The sequence below is a fragment of the Coregonus clupeaformis genome, chromosome 12 (assembly GCF_020615455.1).
Source record: "Coregonus clupeaformis isolate EN_2021a chromosome 12, ASM2061545v1, whole genome shotgun sequence".
In the NCBI taxonomy this organism is placed as follows: Eukaryota; Metazoa; Chordata; class Actinopteri; order Salmoniformes; family Salmonidae; genus Coregonus; species Coregonus clupeaformis.
In genome coordinates, this window is record NC_059203.1 from 36,647,351 (window position 1) to 36,657,395 (window position 10,045).

Below are 10,045 nucleotides of genomic sequence, written 5' to 3' on the forward strand. Positions count from 1 at the left end.
TTTTCGACGAATATGTAGTGATGGCCAGCCAACGAGAGCGTACAGGTCACAATGGTGGGTAGTATATGGGGCTTTGGAGACAAAACGGATGGCACTGTGATATACTACATCCAATTTGCTGAGTAGAGTGTTGGAAGCTATTTTGTAAATGACATCGCCGAAGTCAAGGATCGGTAGGATAGTCAGTTTTACGAGGGCATGTTTAGCAGCATGAGTGAAGGAGGCTTTTTTGCGAAATAGGAAGCCGATTCTAGATTTAAGTTTGGATTGGAGATGCTTAATGTTAGTCTGGAAGGATAGTTTACGGTCTAACCAGACACCTACAGTTGAAGTCGGAAGTTTACATACACTTAGGTTGGAGTCATTAAAACTAGTTTTTCAACCACACACATTTCTTGTTAACAAACTATAGTTTTGGCAAGTCGGTTAGGACATCTACTTTGTGCATGACACAAGTAATTTTTCCAACAATTGTTTACAGACAGATTATTTCACTGTATCACAATTCCAGTGGGTCAGAAGTTTACATACACTTTGTTGACTGTGCCTTTAAACAGCTTGGAAAACTCCAGTACTTGATGTCATGGCTTTAGAAGCTTCTGATAGGCTAACTGACATCATTTGAGTCAATTGGAGGTGTACCTGTGGATGTATTTCAAGGCCTACTTTCAAACTCAGTGCCTCTTTTCTTTACGTCATGGGAAAATGAAAAGAAATCAGCCAAGACCTCAGAAAAAAGATTGTAGACCTCCACAAGTCTGGTTCATCCTTGGGAGCAATTTCCAAACGCCTGAAGGTACCACGTTCATCTGTACAAACAATAGTACGCAAGTATAAACACCATGGGACCACGCAGCCATCATACCGCTCAGGAAGGAGATGCGTTCTGTCTCCTAGAGATAAACGTACTTTGGTGCAAAAAGTGCAAATAAATCCCAGAACAACAGCAAAGGACCGTGTGAAGATGCTGGAGGAAACAGGTACAAAAGTATCTATATCCACAGTAAAATGAGTCCTATATCGACATAACCTGAAAGGCCGCTCAGCAAGGAAGAAGCTACTGCTCCAAAACCGCCATAAAAAAGCCAGACTACGGTTTGCAACTGCACGTGGGGACAAAGATCGTACTTTTTGGAGAAATGTAATCTGGTCTGATGAAACAAAAATAGAACTGTTTGGCCATAATGACCACCGTTATGTTTGGAGGAAAAAGGAGGCGGCTTGCAAGCCGAAGAACACCATCCCAACCGTGAAGCACGGGGGTGGCAGCATCATGCTGTGGGGGTGCTTTGCTGCAGGAGGGACTGGTGCACTTCACAAAATAGATGTCATCATGAGGAAGGAAAATGATGTGGATATATTGAAGCAACATCTCAAGACATCAGTCAGGAAGTTAAAGCTTGGTCGCAAATGTGTCTTCCAAATGGACAATGACCCCAAGCATACTTCCAAAGTTGTGGCAAAATGGCTTAAGGACAACAAAGTCAAGGTATTGGTGTGGCCATCACAAAGCCCTGACCTCAATCCTATAGAAAATGTGTGGGCAGAACTGAAAAAGCGTATGCGAGCAAGGAAGCCTACAAACCTGATTCAGTTACACCAGCTCTGTCAGGAGGAATGGGCCAAAATTCACCCAACTTATTGTGGGAAGCTTGTGGAAGGCTACTCGAAATGTTTGACCCAAGTTAAACAATTTAAAGGCAATGTACCAAATACTAATTGAGTGTATGTAAAATTCTGACCCACTGGTAATGTGATGAAATAAATACAAGCTGAAATAAATAATTCTCTCTACTATTATTCTGATATTTCACATTCTTAAAGTAAAGTGGTGATCCTAACTGACCTAAAACAGGGAATTTTTACTAGGATTAAATGTCAGGAATTGTGAAAAACAGAGTTTAAATGTATTTGGCTAAGGTTTATATAAATATCCGACTTTTCTTGTATTTGTAGTTGTCCACATATTCTAAGTCAGACCCGCCGAGAGTAGTGATTCTAGTCGTGCGGGCGTGTGCAAGCAGCGTTCGATTGAAGAGCATGCATTTAGTTTTACTAGCGTTTAAGAGCAGTTGGAGGCTACGGAAGGAGTGTTGTATGGCATTGAAGCTCGTTTGGAGGTTTGTTAATACAGTGTCCAATGAAGGGCCAGATGTATACAAAATGGTGTTGTCTGCGTAGAGGTGGATCTGAGAGTCACCAGCAGCAAGAGCGACATCATTGATATACACAGAGAATAGAGTCGGCCCGAGAATTGAACCCTATGGCACCCCCATACAGACTGCCAGAGGTCCAGACAACAGGCCCTCCGATTTGACACATTGAACTCTATCTGAGAAGTAGTTGATGAACCAGTCGAGGCAGTCATTTTGGAAAGCCTTGGCCAGGTCGATGAAGACGGCTGCACAGTACTGTCTTTTATCGATCGCGGTTATTATATCGTTTAGGACCTTGAGCTTGGCTGAGGTGCACCCATGACCAGCTCGGAAACCAGATTGCATAGCGGAGAAGGTACGGTGAGATTCGAAATGGTCGGTGATCTGTTTGTTAACTTGGCTTTCAAATACTTTCGAAAGGCAGGGCAGGATGGATATAGGTCTGTAACAGTTTGGATCTAGATTGTCACCCCCTTTGAAGAGGGGGAGGACCACGGCAGCTTTCCAATCACTGGGGATCTCAGACGATACGAAAGAGAGGTTGAACAGGCTAGTAATAGGGGTTGCGTCAATTTCGGCGGCTAATTTTAGAAAGAAAAGGTCCAGATTGTCTTGCCCAGCTGATTTGTAAGGGTCCAGATTTTTCAGCTCTTTCAGAACATCAGCTGTCTGAATTTGTGTAAAGGAGAAGCGGGGGGGGCATGGGCAAGTTGCAGCGGAGGGTGCAGAGCTGGTGGCCGGGGTAGGGGTAGCCAGGTGGAAAGCATGGCCAGCCGTAGCAAAATGCTTGTTGAAATTCTCGATTATCGTAGATTTATCGGTGGTGTCAGTGTTTCCTAGCCTCAGTGCAGTGGGTAGCTGGGAGGAGGTGCTCTTATTCTCCATGGACTTTACAGTGTCCCAAAACTTTTTGGAGTTAGTGCTACAGGATGCACATTTCTGTTTGAAAAAGCTAGCCTTTGCTTTCCTAACTGATTGTGTATATTGGTTCCTGACTTCCCTGAAAAGTTGCATATCGCGGGGGCTGTTCGATGCTAATGCAGTATGCCACAGGATGTTTTTGTGCTGGTCAAGGGCAGTCAAGTCTGGGATGAACCAGGGGCTATATCTGTTCTTAGTTCTGAATTTTTTGATTGGGGCATGCTTATTTAAGATGGAGAGGAAAGCACTTTTGAAGAACATACATGCATCCTCTGCTGACAGAATGAGGTCAATATCCATCCAGGATACCCGGGCCAGGTCAATTAGAAAGGCCTGCTCGCTGAAGTGTTTTAGGGAGCGTTTGACAGTGATAAGGGGTTGTCGTTTGACTGTGGACCCATTACGGACGCAGGCAATGAGGCAGTGATCGCTGAGATCCTGGTTGAAGACAGCGGAGGTGTATTTAGAGGGTAAATTAGTCAGGATGATATCTATGAGGGTGCCCATGTTTACGGATTTAGGGTTGTACCTGGTAGGTTCCTTGATTATTTGTGTGAGATTGAGGACATCTAGTTTTGATTGTAGGACGGCCGGGGTGTTAAGCATATCCCAGTTTAGGTCACCAAGCAATATGAACTCTGAGGATAGATGGGGGGCAAGCAATTCACATATGGTGTCCAGGGCACAACTGGGGGCTGAGGGGGGTCTGTAGCAAGCAGCAACAGTGAGATACTTATTTCTGGAAAGGTGGATTTTTAGAAGTAGAAGCTCAAACTGTTTGGGCACAGACCTGGATAGTATGATAGAGCTCTGCAGGCTATCTGTCACACCCTGGCTCTGGGGACTCTATATGTTGAGCCAGGGTGTGTAAGTTCTATGTGTTTATGTTCTATGTCAGCAGGTGTTGCCAGTCAGTTTGTGCTCTATGTATTTAGAGAGTCCGCACGTTGTGCGTTTGTTGTACTTTTACGCTGAGTGCGTTTATTTTTCCCTTGTTCAACCGGCTCTGTTTATAGCCGTTGTTTCTGTGGACTTTATTAAAGTGTTTTTGGACTTGCATCTGCATCCTGCAATTGATTCCACACCACACCTACGCCCGGCCTTGACAGAAGATCCCACCAAGACAGGACCAAGCAGCGTGAAGAGGAGAGAGGATGGACCTGGGATCAGTGGAGTAGGAGTCTCGACTGGGCCCAGCCAAGTGAAGAGCAGAGAGGTTGGACTATGGAGCAGTGGATTAAGAGTCTCGACTGGGCCAAGCCAAGTGAAGAGCAGAGTGGCTGGACTTTGGAGCAGTGGGGTGAGAGTCTGGCGAGAACTAGGGAGGCCTGGTCCACGGGGAGGAGAGACACCCAGAACATTTTTAGGGGGGGGCTCACGACGTGGACATCGGGGCAGCAGGAGGCCGCGATAGAGCGGTCCAGCGGGTTGACAGAGGAGGCCGCCAGGTTACGGGGGCCACTGGTATTAAAGGGGAGGGAAAGTGTAGAGGCACGGCGAGAGGTACTGGGGTGTGTTACCAGTCCGGTCCGGCCCGTTCCTGATCCCCGCGTAGGGCCAGTGGTGTGTGTCCCCAGTACGGTCCGGCCTGTTCCTGTTCCTCGCATCGAGCCTGTGGTGCGCGTCACCAGCCCGGCCCGGCCTGTTCCTGCTCCCCGCATCGAGCCTGTGGTGCGCGTCGCCAGCCCGGTCCGGCCTGTTCCTGCTCCCCGCATCGAGCCTGTGGTGCGCGTCGCCAGCCCGGTCCGGCCTGTTCCTGCTCCCCGCACCAAGCCTATGGTGCGCGTCGCCAGCCCGGCCCGGCCTGTTCCTGCTCCCCGCACCAAGCCTAGGGTGCGCGTCGCCAGCCCGGCCCGGCCTGTTCCTGCTCCTCGCACCAAGCCTAGGGTGCGCGTCGCCAGCCCGGCCCGTCCTGTTCCTGCTCCTCGCACCAAGCCTATGGTGCGCGTCGCCAGCCCGGCCCGGTCCATTCCTGCTCTCCCCACCAAGTCAGTGGTGCGCTTCGTCAGCCCGGCTCTGCCTGTTCCTGCTCTCCCCACCAAGTCAGTGGTGCGCTTCGTCAGCCCAGTCCGGCCTGTTCCTGCCCCCCGCACCAAGCCTATGGTGCGCGTCACCAGCACGGCCCGGTCCATTCCTGCTCTCCCCACCAAGTTAGTGGTGCTCTTCGTCAGCCCGGCTCGGCCTGTTCCTGCTCCCCACACCAAGCCAGTGGTGTGCGTCGTCAGTCCGGCACAGCCCGTGCCTGTTCCACCGGTGCCTGGTCCGGTACCGGTCAGCTGCTCCACGTCGGAGCTAGAGCAATCCGCTCCACCAGTGTTCAGTCCAGCTCCGGCCAGCAGGGCCAGACCGGACCAGGGGTACTGTGGGGGGTTAGAGAAGGAGTGGGGATCATGCCCAGAGCCGGATCCGCCTCCAAGGCGGAGTGCCCACCCAGCCCTCCCCTGGTTTGTTTTGTTGAGGCGCGGTCGCAGTCCGCGCCTTTGGGGGGGGTACTGTCACACCCTGGCTCTGGGGACTCTATATGTTGAGCCAGGGTGTGTAAGTTCTATGTGTTTATGTTCTATGTCAGCAGGTGTTGCCAGTCAGTTTGTGCTCTATGTATTTAGAGAGTCCGCACGTTGTGCGTTTGTTGTACTTTTACGCTGAGTGCGTTTATTTTTCCCTTGTTCAACCGGCTCTGTTTATAGCCGTTGTTTCTGTGGACTTTATTAAAGTGTTTTTGGACTTGCATCTGCATCCTGCAATTGATTCCACACCACACCTACGCCCGGCCTTGACACTATCTCTACAGTAGATTGCAACTCCGCCCCCTTTGGCAGTTCTATCTAGACGGAAAATGTTGTAATTCGGGATGGAAATTTCTGAATTTCTGATGGCTGCTAGAACATCAGGGTTGGCAGAGTGTGCTAACGCAGTGAATAACTCAAACTTGAGGAGGAGGCTTCTGATGTTAACATGCAAGAAACCAAGGCTTTTACGGTTACATAAGTCAACAAATGATAGCGCCTGGGGAGTAGGAGTGATACTGGGGGCTACAGGGCCTGGGTTAACCTCTACATCACCAAAAGAACAGAGGAGGAATAGAATAAGGATACGGCTAAAGTCTTTAAGAACTGGTCTTCTAGTGCGCTGGGTACAGAGAATAAAAGGGGCAGATATTCCGGGCATTGTAGAATAGATTCAGGGCATTATGTACAGACAAGGATATGGAAGGATATGAGTACAGTGGAGGTACACCTAAGCATTGGGTAACGATGAAAAAGATAGCATCACTGGAGGTACCGATTGAGCCGTTCTCCGCGTGTATGGGGGGTGGGACAAAGGAGCTCTGAGGCTGGTTGAGCGGGACTGGGGACTCTACAGTGAAATAGTACAATAAGAACTAACCCAAACAACAATAGGCTAGGCATATTGACATGGGAGAGAGGCATAACGCAATCACAGGTGTTATTCGAGAGGGCTAAGACAACAACTGGTAATGGTGACGAAAGTTTGGGCTGAGGCTAAACAGATAAACAGGATAGGGTACCGTGTAAAGGAACTACTAGGCATTCTAGGTAACCCTTCCCCTAACCCTAACCTTAACCCTTTTAGCTAACCCTTCCACTAACCCTAACATTAACCCTTTTAGCTAACCCTTCCCCTAACCCTTACCTTAACCCTTTAACCTAACTCCTAAACTTAACCCTAACCTTAACCCTAACCCCTAGCCTAGCCAACGTTAGCCAGCTAGTTAACGTTAGCCACCTAGCCACCTAGCTAGAATTCATAACATGTCATATGTTTTACAAATTCCTAACATATTGTATATTTTTTTAATTCCTAACGTATTGTACGTTTTGCAAATTCGTAACATATAATACGAATTGAAATTCAGAACATATCATACGAAATGGGTCATGGACATCCACAAATTAATACATACCATACGAAACATAACATATCATATTGAATGGAGTGTCTCAGATTTAGAATAATACGAAATGCTCTGAGACCAGGTTGGTTTTTAGTGTGATTGCAGTCACTAATATTGGCATACAGAATGTATTCATAGCCAGCTATGAGTATAAGCCTTCATAATGGATACTGATGTAGAAAATTACCAATTTGCAGCGCAGCCATGTGCCCCTGAAATAGAATATCTTATTGTGTTATGTTATGGAAATGTCCTTATCACAAATATTTCCATGTTCACTTAGAGGTATAATTGACTGTGACTAACTGATAGATGAATAGTGTATGATAAGAGGAACAACAGACATTTTGTCTTGTGTAACAGCAATTTACATGGAACACCATGGCAAGAGATTTAGGAAGTCTGGAGTGTTACTCTCTTACAAGGTGTCTGCAGGGCCGTCATGCACCCCCAAAATCTGAGGGGGCACAAAGTACATGAGGATGCCTGGGGGGTGGTATTTTTCAAACACCTGAAACAGCTTTTCCCTGCAATAGAGCCATATAATAATTATAGTTAATTATATGTAAAAAATATGTATATTTTTCTGCCTATCTAAGCATACCTCTTGAACTGTCCTCTTGACTTGTCAAATCAAATCAAATCAAATTTTATTGGTCACATGCGCCGAAAACAACAGGTGCAGACATTACAGTGAAATGCTTACTTATAGCCCTTAACCAACAGTGCATTTATTTTAACAAAAAAAGTAAAAATAAAACAACAACAAAAAAAGTGTTGAGAAAAAAAGAGCAGAAGTAAAATAAAATAACAGTAGGGAGGCTATATATACAGGGGGGTACCGGTGCAGAGTCAATGTGCGGGGGCACCGGCTAGTTGAGATAATTGAAGTAATATGTACATGTGGGTAGAGTTAAAGTGACTATGCATAAATAATTAACAGAGTAGCAGCAGCGTAAAAAGGATGGGGTGGGGGGGCAGTGCAAATAGTCCGGGTAGCCATGATTAGCTGTTCAGGAGTCTTATGGCTTGGGGGTAAAAGCTGTTGAGAAGTCTTTTGGACCTAGACTTGGCACTCCGGTACCGCTTGCCGTGCGGTAGCAGGGAGAACAGTCTATGACTAGGGTGGCTGGAGTCTTTGACAATTTTGAGGGCCTTCCTCTGACACCGCTTGTAGTAGTTTTTTAAAAGAAACTAAATAAGATGTTTTTCATATCACTAACTTTTTTTCACCTTTTGCTTATATCTGAAAGGTATTGCCGGTATCAAAGCTAAAACTTGTATTTCCGCCTATACCTAGTAGCATAATCATTTTCTGAAAATACTGCCTACAGCTTAGTATGAAACGTAGCCGTAATGCTGAGGCGGCATTGGCACGCACTATGCTCTTAAACTCTTGATAATTGCTAGGCAGTGCCAGTTAATAACCATCCTCCTGCCAGTTCGAAACTTTGTGAGGCATGTCACTTCTCCCATCTCTTGGCAAATCCCACCAAGCATGCACTGTTTTCTTAACAACAACTGGATGGATACATAAAGAATTACTGTGGGAATAAATATCACTGAATGATGGAAATATTGTAAGAAAGTAGGCTAATGCAATTGAAGGCATGTATCAAATGGTTGTTTACTGAAACTCCCAAAGGACAAAGTCATCAAATCATTGTAATACATTTGAAGCAATAGCCTACTCACGTGTGGTCAACTATCATTCACTAAACCCTAAACCTCAACTAAATCTTGTAATGAATAATGTGGTAATTGAGCAAGTTGAGGAGACTGCTTGGAGTAACCCTGGATTGTAAACTGTTATGGTCACATATTGATACAACAGTAGCTAGGATGGGGAGAAGTCTGTCCATAATAAAGCGCTACTCTGCATTCTTAACAGTACTATCAACAAGGCAGGTCCTACAGGCCCTAGTTTTGTCACACCTGGACTACCGTTCAGTCGTGTGGTCAGGTGCCACAAAGAGGGACTTAGGAAAATTGCAATTGGCTCAAAACAGGGCAGCACGGCTGGCCCTTGGATGTACACAGAAAGCTAACATTATTAATATGCATGTCAGTCTCTCCTGGCTCAAAGTGGAGGAGAGATTGACTTCATCACTACTTGTATTTGTGAGAGGTATTGACATGTTGAATGCACCGAGCTGTCTGTTTGAACTACTGGCGCACAGCTCGGACACCCATGCATACATTTACATTTTAGTCATTTAGCAGACGTTCTTATCCAGAGCGACTTACAGTTAGTGAATACATATATTTTTTTATACTGGCCACCCGTGGGAATTGAACCCACAAACCTGGCGTTGCAAACGCCATGCTCTATCAACTGAGCTACATCCCCTCACAAGACATGCCACCAGAGGTCTCTTCACAGTCCCCAAGTCCAGAACAGACTATGGGAGGCGCACAGTACTACATAGAGCCATGACTACATTGAACTCTATTCCACATCAAGTAACTCATGGCAGCAGCTAATGGGGGTCCATAATAAATACAAATACAAATACAAGCTAGATTATCATTTCGGGCAGCACCGTTTTGATTGCTGCTTTGAGACAAGCGTGGGGACTTCATAAATCAATCAATGTCAGATTGTTGTTTTCATTGAATCTCTACAATTAGGCTGGGGAAATGTTAGCTAATTTGAGGTGAGTGCTGCTAATGATCAACTTGTGTAGTTGGCTCATTTATTAGAACATTTTACCTGCATGTTATGTAATTTAACAAGTGGATTATTTAGGCTAGCTCTTCACTCTCAGTCGCTTAGTAGCCTAGGCCTACTCCCGACCAAAAGCCGGTGACTTCACAGACTTGTCTCAATCAATGTGATTTTGTTTCACTGAATCTCCATCTGTATAGGCTATTTCGTTAATTGGTTTCAGACTGGGCAAATAAGTGGTGGTGGTATAGCTCATCTATTTGTTTGCATGCAATAATGTAGCCCAAATCAAGTGGAGGCCTATTATTTTTGCTCAATCGCATACAATGCCTTGCAAAAGTATTCATCCCCCTTGGCATTTTTCCTATTTTGTTGCATTACAAC